The sequence below is a fragment of the Dromiciops gliroides genome, chromosome 2 (genome assembly GCF_019393635.1).
Source record: "Dromiciops gliroides isolate mDroGli1 chromosome 2, mDroGli1.pri, whole genome shotgun sequence".
NCBI lineage: Eukaryota > Metazoa > Chordata > Mammalia > Microbiotheria > Microbiotheriidae > Dromiciops > Dromiciops gliroides.
The window spans coordinates 204191468-204201789 of NC_057862.1; the positions used below are offsets into that span (position 1 = coordinate 204191468).

The 10322-nt window shown below is 38.3% G+C and overlaps 1 pseudogene; it reads right to left on the bottom strand.

Annotated features, from left to right (window-relative positions):
* Positions 1-8498: 8498 nt before the first annotated feature.
* LOC122743986 lies at positions 8499-9979 on the bottom strand (annotated as a pseudogene).
* Between the last annotated feature and the right edge of the window lie 343 nt (positions 9980-10322).

The following is a 10322-nucleotide window of genomic DNA, read 5'->3' on the forward strand; positions in this document are numbered from 1 at the left end:
TCCTCATCTACAAAATAAAGGGTTTGTACTACATGATTTCTAAGGATTTTACTAATGTCTCAAATACATTTGATGGTGGAATTGAGTAGTGTTGAAAAAACTGGGCTCCACTTTTACTGCTGGTATATCTTGTCATACTGTGGGAGTCTTGAGGTCTTTCCAGAAAATGCAGATAACTATCCCTACCTGTTTGTCTCAAAAGGGTTTTAGAGGCAGAGCATTCTTTTGTGGAAGGTAAGATGTTCAAATGTTTTAAAGTTCTCCAGTGATGCAGAAAGAAGACTTTACTTAAACACTCTCATTTATATTTTTATCTTAGTCAATTTGATATTATGCCTGTAATGCCCAACAAAACTCTTCATCTTTAATAAAAAGTGAGAAATTTAGGATTTTTTTTTTGTCATTAGGGATTGGTGTGAATCCACATCTCAAGTTTGAAAGCTGGGATCTAATATAGCTACTGTACATTGCCTTCACAGCTTACTTGTGATACCATTAGTCATTGTTAGGCCTATTACTCAGAAGTTTCTACTTTTAATGAGATTCACTTGTATAACAGCCATTTTTAGTGATTCTTAAATTGTTGGCATACATTTTTAATGCACTGAAATTCAGTTTTATTTGCAGATTTCTCCTTCTGTTCTTTTGTAATCAACATGACTAATCTCAAACTAACAGGGCTTCTCTGTATACTCAAAGCACAGTGGAAGTTTCATCAAATTAATTTCTTGCCCTTTAATGTTGCCATTAATTAATTTTGCCCTTTAACTTTTGCTGATCAATGTGGACTAAATTGTAATTGCAACATTCCTGTCTGGAAACTAATACCAAATGAAGATTAATAGTGGCATGCTGTGAGTTAGTAAAAGAGTATTGTTGTTGTTATTATTATAGTCATTGTTATTATTAATATTATTATTTATTAGCCCATTGTAAATGGATGCTGTTGTACCACATGAGAATCTCAAGTTTGGGGTTTAAACTCTATTTGGGAAGGATTTTTAGTATTTCATTTGTTTTAGCTTCCTTTTTCTGACTGAAGAGCAAAAAGCTGGTTGTCTGGAACATTATAACTATTATCCAGACAGACTAATAGCTACAATTGGAAAAAAACCCAACTATATTAATTAAATCAATTAGTTTAGAGGTGAGAGGGGTGAAGAAGTCATCTATTTCCCTCCTTTGGTTTGAAACTAATGTAGGGAAGTGGCTTGAGTTAATGGTTCACCATGATGGTTCAATGCATTTGTGCTAAAAATTCAATAGTTCCTTAAGGAGTAACATGATTGCAGAACATTATGAGTTGTGTATTAAATTACACTGGAGTTTCACAGAACAGTTTTACTGGTTTTAAAAGGTGTTTCCAATGAAGAAACTCCATCTACTAATGAAGATTCGCATATATTTCCCCCACTAAAACTATTTGTAGAGGATTACCTAGGGCACTGAGAAATCAAGTAACTTGCTCAGGGTCACAGACCTCTATGTGTCAGAAGCAGGACTTGAAGGCAGGTTGGTATGAGTATGAGGCTTAATCTCCATCCATTTTGCCCTGCTCTTGCTCTATTGATCCAAACCATTAGGCCCCCAAAATGGCATAGGGGAAAAGGTATAGTGAAAGTGAAGGATCATTATACAGAAAGCTATAGCACTGCACAAAATGGGGAAAGGGAAAAATCATTTATATAGTACTTAGTTTGTTCAAGGCATTGCACTAAACTTTTATAAATATTATACCATTTCAGCCTCATTTTATACTTGAAGAAACTGAGGCAGACAGAAATTAAGTGAATTGCTCAGGAACACAGCTAGTAACTGTGAATAGTTTGAATTCATATCTTTCTGACCCAAGCCAAGCACTGTTACCTAGCTGCCAACAAGCAAATAAATAAATAAATATAGATATGTATGTGTGTATGTACATACACATGTATATAAAAATGTATGTGTATATGTATACTCACATATATGCATACACCTGTGCACACACATATATTTAATATGTTTATATATGTGTATATCTATGTCTATGTCTATATCTATATATATGAAGGAAGACATCCAGGATATTGGAAAGATTCTTTGTGAAAAGATGACAGAAAAAATGGACAAAAATCATATTGATAAGATTTGATTTATGGGCACAAGTGTAAGAGAAATGCTAGAAATCTCCTAGATCAACTCCTTCATTTTACAAATAAGGAAAATAGGGCCCAGACTACTTAAATATCTTACCTAATGTCACACAGGGACAAAGTCCTCAACCTAAGCTTTGTACTCTGACCTTCTGACTCCTAATTAAGAAGGTGGATTTTGATCTATACCAATGGATGAACTATCCAGGTCACTAAGAAAATAGATACATCAGAAATATTGAAGTATAGAGGAAAATGTTTATTTTGTTTTTTACATTTTATTTCCCTTTTAAGACATGATTATCTAAATTGACTGTGTTGATCAAATATGCATTTTACAAATACACATATATTGACCTTAGTTTATTAAATTATTTCTTTTTCTCAAATAGCAGCATGTATATAATTTTAGGAGCAATTTGGTTTATTAGGACAAATACTGAGCTTGGATGGAAGACCTGGCAACAATTCAAATTCTAGTCCTGACTCTAGTTGAATCAGTCAACCAACATTGCATTAAGCTCCTACTTTGTGCTAGATGCCATGGTAAGTGCTGAGGATATGAAATAAGTCAATAAAATTGCAAAACGGCAAAAAATCCCTGCTCTCAAGGAACTCAGTCTAATGGGGGAGACAACATGCAAACAACTATGTACAAAAAAGATAAAGGATAAGTTGAGGTTATCCTCAGGGGGAAGCCTCTAATATTAAAGAGAACGAGAAAAGTCTTCTAGAATGCTGAACTTTAGCAGAGACTTGAAGGATGCTGGGAAAGCTAGGAGCCAGAAAGTCTCATTGACTCTTCTTGCCTCAGTTCTGTCACCCACAAAATGGGGATAATGTTTTTTTTTACTACTTCTATGGTTGTGAGAAAAGCACTTTCTAAACCTTAAAAAAATATATAAGTATGGCGTGTTATATTATTATTAGTAGTAGTAGTAAACACCTAAATGCATATCACACTGATAGGAGACAGTGGAATATAGGGGGAAGGGTTCCTGTTATCAGGAAAGAAAAGAGTTCGAATCTCTCTAACACTTAATAGTTGTCATAGACCATGGGAAGGTCAGGCAGTCTCTCTGAGTTTCAATTTTTTCATCTCTACAATCATCCTAATAGTAGTACTTATCTCACATGGTTATTATGAGGATCAATTCATCTACATGCATTTACTAAGTGCCTACTATGTGCCAATGCTGTGTTGGTGGCTGGAGATAAAAGTACAAAGGAAGAACCAAATAAAAACCAAATCCCTACAGGCAAGGAATTAATATTTTAAATGCAAATGAAATAATGAATGGTAAACACTTTAGAAACCTTAAAAATGTATATTAAACTGTTATAAAGGCATAACAGTCTGGGTTCAAATCCTACTTCTGAAATACATTGCCCATATAATCCAAGGGATACCCTTAACTAACTCTCAGTGCCCTTTAAGGTTATAAATTGCAGAGCAGAAGCTTATCTGAATTTCTTACTGGAGGTTCAGTACCCTAATGAAATCACAGGTTCAGTCCTACCCCATCCAATTATTACTATAATGTAATTTTAATAAAATGGTTCCTAGTCTCCAAAAATTTGCCATTTACATGATCTTCTTCTCTTTGTGTGCCCTTGTAGAGTGGCAGATAAGTCTCAGAACTGTAGGGCATGTTTTCTAAAAATTGTTTTTCTGAATTTCCTTTACTTTTGGATGCAATTTTTTATCCCATATAGTGCATATAGTGCAACACTAAAGATTTTCCAACTTTTTTTTTCTGCCCAGGTGTCTAATTCATGCAAAATAGTTATTCTACAGGGAATGTTAAACTAAATGAACTTTAAGGTCCCTTCTAGCTCTCAAGTTGTATGATTTTTATGCAGTAAGTTAACATATTACTCAAAATTTAAAAAGAGACAAAACATTAGAAAATCCTCCTGTGAAGCTTATTGGATGAGGGAATTATTGTAAAGAAAGATAGAACTCTGATTATGGGAAAACTGAAACTAGATGTCATAGGAGACTTACCTGAGACCACTTGATCAACCATAGATTCATAACACCTGGAAGTGATCTTGATAATTTTAATAATTAATCTCATTAATTTACAGATGAAGGAAACTGAGACCTGAAGAGGTCAAGTGGCTTTCCAAAGGTCAAATGTTTAGCTAAGGACATTAAATGTAAAGAGGGAACTTAGAAGAAATAAGAAATTGGCCAAGTTAAAGGGCAATCCTTTCCTAGTTTGTTTTTAAACCATTGTAGTCCATTACCTGGACTGTGAGACTTTAAGAAAAAATATAGACAACCATTAGCTTATTTGAATTCTTTCTTTTGGGCAGCTTGCAATACTTTTCTCCTTGACCTGAGAACTCTGGAATTTGACTATAATATTTCTAGGAGTTTTGCTTTTGGGATCTCTTTCAGGAGGTGATCAGTGGATTCTTTCAATTTCTATTTTACCTTCTGCTTCTAGAACATCAGGGAAATTTTCCCTGACAATTTCTTGGAAGATGATGTCTAAGCTCTTTCCTTGATCATGGTTTTCAGGTAGACCAATAATTTTCAAATTATCTCTCCTGGACCTATTTTCCAGGTCAGCAGTTTTTCCAAGAAGATATTTCACATTGCCCTCTGTTTTTTATTCATTTGGATTTTCTTTATTGTGTCTTGATTTCTCATAGTCACTAGCTTCCATTTGTTCAATCCTAATCCTTAGGCAAGTATTTTTGTCAGAGAGCTTTTGTACCTCCATTTCCGTTTGGCCAATTTGGCTTTTCAAGCTGTTGAATTTTTTGTCATGTCTTTCCTGCATCACCCTCATTTCTCTTTCCATTTTCCCCTTCTACCTCTCTAACTTTATCTTCAAAGTCCTTTTTGAGTGCCTCTATGGTCTGAGACCAATTAATATTTTTCTTGGAAGCTTTAGATATATGGGCCTGACACTGACATCTTCCTCTGAGGCTGCACCTCAATCTTCCTTGTCATTAAATAAATTTTCTATGGTCCTAACCTTTCTCTCATCTTGCCTTTCTTTTACTTGACTTTTAGCTCCTTAGAGTGGGGCTTTGTTTCCAGGCTACAGTATCCCAAGCTTCAGAAGGTCCCAGGTGGTATAATTTAAGGAGGAGCAGGTTCTTCACTCACCTGGCCTGGTCCCTGGTCTGTAGATGACCCCAGACCAACTTGCTAATCAACCAGCTTTGTGTGTTGTGGTTGTCAGCTCTGACAAGCCTGTGCCCCTCCCCGACCTGGGCCACTGCTATTCAAGCCTACCTCCTGGTTCCCATCAGGAGTGAAAAACCCAAGTTCTGCCTCAGCACCAGCATAGACCTCTGTCATCTCCCCCTGCCAAGGGCTCAGCCCTCTCACCAGACTGTAAGATTAGTCCAGATGACACTGGTGCTGCAGCTGATTCAGAGGCTTTGGGGGGGTCTCTTTCTCTGGAGAGGCCTTCCTGGGACTGGATCTGTGTCAGGGTGACTGTGGGGTTGGGCTCTACTCCTGTCTCAGCACAGCAGCTCCCTCCTTCTGACCCTCCAAGCTGTCCTTGGTTGGAAGATGATTTTAGGACATTCTTCTGTGGTTTTTGCTGCTCCAGGAATTGTCCTATGGCATTATTTGGATGGTTTTTGGAGGGATCATGTCAAGAGTTTGAGAGCTCACTCCATAATTGCTATTGTTAACTGTTTCCCCACATCCTATTCCCTTCTCATGATCTTAGCTTATTAAATATTCATAAAATTGTATCATTGTATGGAAAGAGGAACCAAATAAAATGGAATTGGTAATACAAATCAGAGAATAAACTAAGAACCTTGAAATATTCTTTAAATTACATGTGCTAATGAGGCACATATTAAATTTCAGTCTGATTTGTTGTTTTATGTTAAGGAAAAAAAATATGAATATTGAACAAAGAAAAAAAAAGCCTCCATCTTCACAAAACACCCAAAAAGGACCTTTTTTATGATTCTGCAGTAGGTATTGTGACCAAAAGAATTAGACAAATATGATATATTTGTCATGAGCATGTATAAGACAAGGAGAGCTTGGAAACAAAAGGATGGAATGGATGACCTCCTGAAGACCTTTCAACACCAATGTTCAATGATGTCTAATTCCTACTGTTCCATTTGAGGAATTTTTGAAGAATGAGTCTTTTGTTAGATTTGGTATGAGTGACCCGATAAATATATAACCATTAATAATATAATGAATGGACAGAATTATGCCGTTTGACAGCCTTGCTTATGACAGGAAGTAAAGGGGGAAGGTATAGAATGAATATACACAAGAAGAAATGTTTGATGGTAATAGGATCAAGAAATTAAATGCCTCATCAGGTAATTATGGGATAATCATTCAAAATCAGATTATTTTATTGGGAAGAGAACCATTCAGCATTTATTTTTTTGCTTACCCTAGTGGTTCAAATTGGGTAGAATGAGGTCTCTGTGTAATCTCTGCATTGGTATTCCTTAATACAGGCATAAATTAGAGGTACTCAGCCAATTTCTGAAGTATTTCCCTTATAACTGAAAAGTATATCAATTTTAAAATTTGAATAGTCACTTGGCTGAATTTGCCCAAGGTCTTAATTTAACTTTTTTTAAAAATATTTCTCCCGAATTGCATGTAAAATATTTTTAAACATTATTTCTTTTAAAGTTTTGACTTGCAGATACTATTTATCTTTCCTCTACCCCCTTCCCCTGTAATGATTGGAATGATGCCACCTGCTGGAGACTTACTATAGGAAAGCTCCATCATGAGGAGAATGCCTCAGAGGGCAAGGCCATGCGGCTCTTCCTTGGCATCAGGAAGTGACATTTGCTCATCGGTGCTGTCTATCAAGGCTACCAGCCAATCATTTTCAGGACCCTCCTATTTTCTGGGAGGGGACAGGAAGGAGGAAGGAGTACCTGTGCGGAGAGCTCTGGGTCTAAACTCGTTTTATCAGTGATTTTAGTCAGTTTCCCCCAAAATTGGGGGAACAGATTAGAACCCACATTTAGAATCTTAAATTACACACCCCGAGACAGTAAGCAATCATGTTTAGGTCATCTTTCCAAGAAGAAAGAGGAAGGGGCATCTTTGTTTATCCTCTAAACTGGCTACCATGCAGCCAGGAACACATGGCAACTAGAGCACATATTCTACCTAGCAAGCCTGAGACTAAGTATTGAATCTCCTCTTTTGTGTTTATTCTTTTTTGAGTTTAGGTGAATAAGTATCTAACCTGCTATGAATTTGTCTTTCCTTAGTGTCCACCTTACAAGTTAGATAATTCAAGGCATCCTAGGTTTTTTTGTCTAGTTAGAGCTTACTGACAGCCTAGGGAGGAGTGCCTGATAACTACCCAATTGCTCTTGGTGAAGATGATCATTACCAAGAGGATGGGACCAAGTCTTACCCATATTGCAGAATACATGAGGGAGAAGTTGTTTGGACCATGGAGAACTGAGGAGTAATGTAACAATATCTATTCAGAAATCCTTCCCACCTCCCCAAAAAACCCCAAACTGCTATATATTCTGATAATACTTAAATTTCAAGCTCAATGGAAAGTATAACTATAGTTATGATTTATGTGACTGATTTTTAAAAAATATTTCCATCAGTTTTTATTCAAATAAGGCAAGATTTAAATAACTGGAGAAATATTCATTGTTAATAAGTGGGCAGAGTCAATATAATAACAATGACAATTCTTCCTAAACTAATCTACTTAATCCAATGACATTCTAATTAAATTACAAAAATTATTTTATTGAGCTAGAAAAAAATAATAAAATTCATATGGAAGAATAAAAAGTCAAGAATATCAAAGGAATTCGTGGGAAGAAATATAAAGGAAGGAGGCTTAGCAGTACCAGATCTTAAACTATATTATAAGGCAGTAATTATCAAAACTGGTACCATCTAAGAAATAGAAATGGATCAGTGGAACATAGTAGACATACAGTACACAGTAGTAAATGATTATAGTAACTTTCTGTATACTTTAAAGTACTTCCATCATTATCCTTCTGTTTCATCTCCAATATTTTTATTAAGATGCCCAATAATAGGGACCCAGGAATGGACTCACTCAGCCCTGGTACCTCCCAGGAATCCCTATGGTTCTCCCCGCTTGGGACCCTCAGAGAGATCCTGGGCACCACATCCCTCTCCAAGTCTGTGCTGATAACCTTGCACACTGTCCACCGCCTTGTATTTCTCAGCCTCTCCCCAACAGCCCCCAGGGAAGGGAAAGGGATCCACAGGGAAGGAGGGAAACATAGACAGGTAGGGGTCCAAGACGTATTTTCACAGATGGGCTAGACAATGGAGAAGCAGGGGTAGTCTTTGTCCCCTCTTTTCCCTTCAGTCTCTGTCCATCAGGAATATTACTGAATAAACTTGGCATAAAATTGGCTTAGTTTCTCTAGAAGGATATTCAGCTTCTCCAAAGAAGGAAGAATAGTCATCCTGAAGTGGTAAGTGCCATCCGTTTGGCCAAAGCCACTGCCAGGCAGCACACACATACCAGTCTCTTCCAGGAGTTGTAAGCAGAAGAATATATCAGCAGGTTGGCCCAGCTCCTTTGCATGCTGCACTGCTTTGGGAGGATAGCTGGATGCGGGGGAAATAATACCTGGCCCCTTGCACTGGGTTACAGTGGATGCCAGGAGTCTTGTTTAAAACCTCTGTGAGCAGGGCCTTCTCTGCCAGGTCTGCCAGCACAGTCATCTTTTCCTGATGGAATTGCAGATAAGAGGGCTCCCCAGTTTTGGGGCGATTCACCACATGAGAATTTGCCCTGGTACTGGTGGGCACAGTCGAACTGACATCAACTTTGACATCTGCTGCTTTACTGCAGGGTCCATATTCACCACTTCTGTATAGCCCCCTCGGAGCTCACACTCACCCATGTAGCCTTTAGAGAAGGAACAGGAGTAGAAGGAAGCAAGCTCAAGCTGCTGGGAATAGGGTGGGCCCATCTCCATCATCACCTTCTTGAATGAGTGAAACTGGGATCCCTCAGCATATACATTGTCCTAGTAAACCTCATCGGCCAGCAGGAAGAGATGTTTCTCATAGGCAAATCGTATGACAGCTTTGATATTCTCACAGCTCTGGACCTGCCCTGTGGGGCTGCCAGGATTCATGACACACAGAACCTGAGGCCGGCAGTGAGCTTTGGCCTGATCTGGTGCCCATTGCAACTCAGCCACATCTAGTGACCACTGATGCTCCTCAACCAAGTAGTAGTTGATCTGGACTGCATCAAATTCAGCCAGGGTGGCTGAATACAATGGGTACTGGGGAATAGAAATCATGACTCCTGTCCTACTCTTCCCTTTACCTGACACCAACAGATTCAGAACCACCATAATGGGAGTGCTGGCCCCTGTGGACAGAAAGATGTTCTCAGTGTCAGAAACAATGCTCCCACCATGCTGCTCAATGTATCTGGTCACATCTTCTCAGATCAAAAGGATGCCAGCACTGGCACTGTAAGCACCTGCACTGTGGCCCTCACAGGCCTGCAAGAGTCTCATGCCTCTTGGCATCTTTTGGGAAGGATGGGCTGCTCAGGAGATCTGGGTATTGGCAGAGGGCCAAGACCTGGCATATAAAAGTGATTAGCTTCTGGTCCATAGCATGGGCATCTCCAATATTGGCTCAGATAATCTCTGTAAAGAGCTTCTTCACACCCTGTTTCAGCTCTCTCTCCAGCTCCATAGCCTGATACAAGATGGGCCCTCTCACAGGATACTTGATAATTTTCATGGATTGATTGGTTCATGGTGTCCATAGTCAGCACCTTTTGCTGAATCCCATTCACTAACTGTTGCTTCATGTTATTGTTTGCCATGTTCTTCATGGGTAGTGTCCTCTCTCTGTGATCCCTACCCCTATTGGAATAAAGTGGGCAACAGGCTTCTCTCTACCTCTATCATTATCCTTGAAGAAAAAGAAAGAGTACCAAGGAAACAAAGAATGTTTTGTCTTCTTGCCTTTTTCTTAGTGGACAGCACCAAAACATTTCATGACTTGTTTTCTGGTATAATTCTTAGAGAGAGGACATATTTTGTCACCAGATCTGTGTGCAAAATCTTTTTAGTGAATTTGAATCTGTTCAAGGTTATGCTGTGATGGCCTAGCTTTCAAGAACTCAGTAGCAATTCTACTTTCAGGTGACACTTCAAAGTCAGATT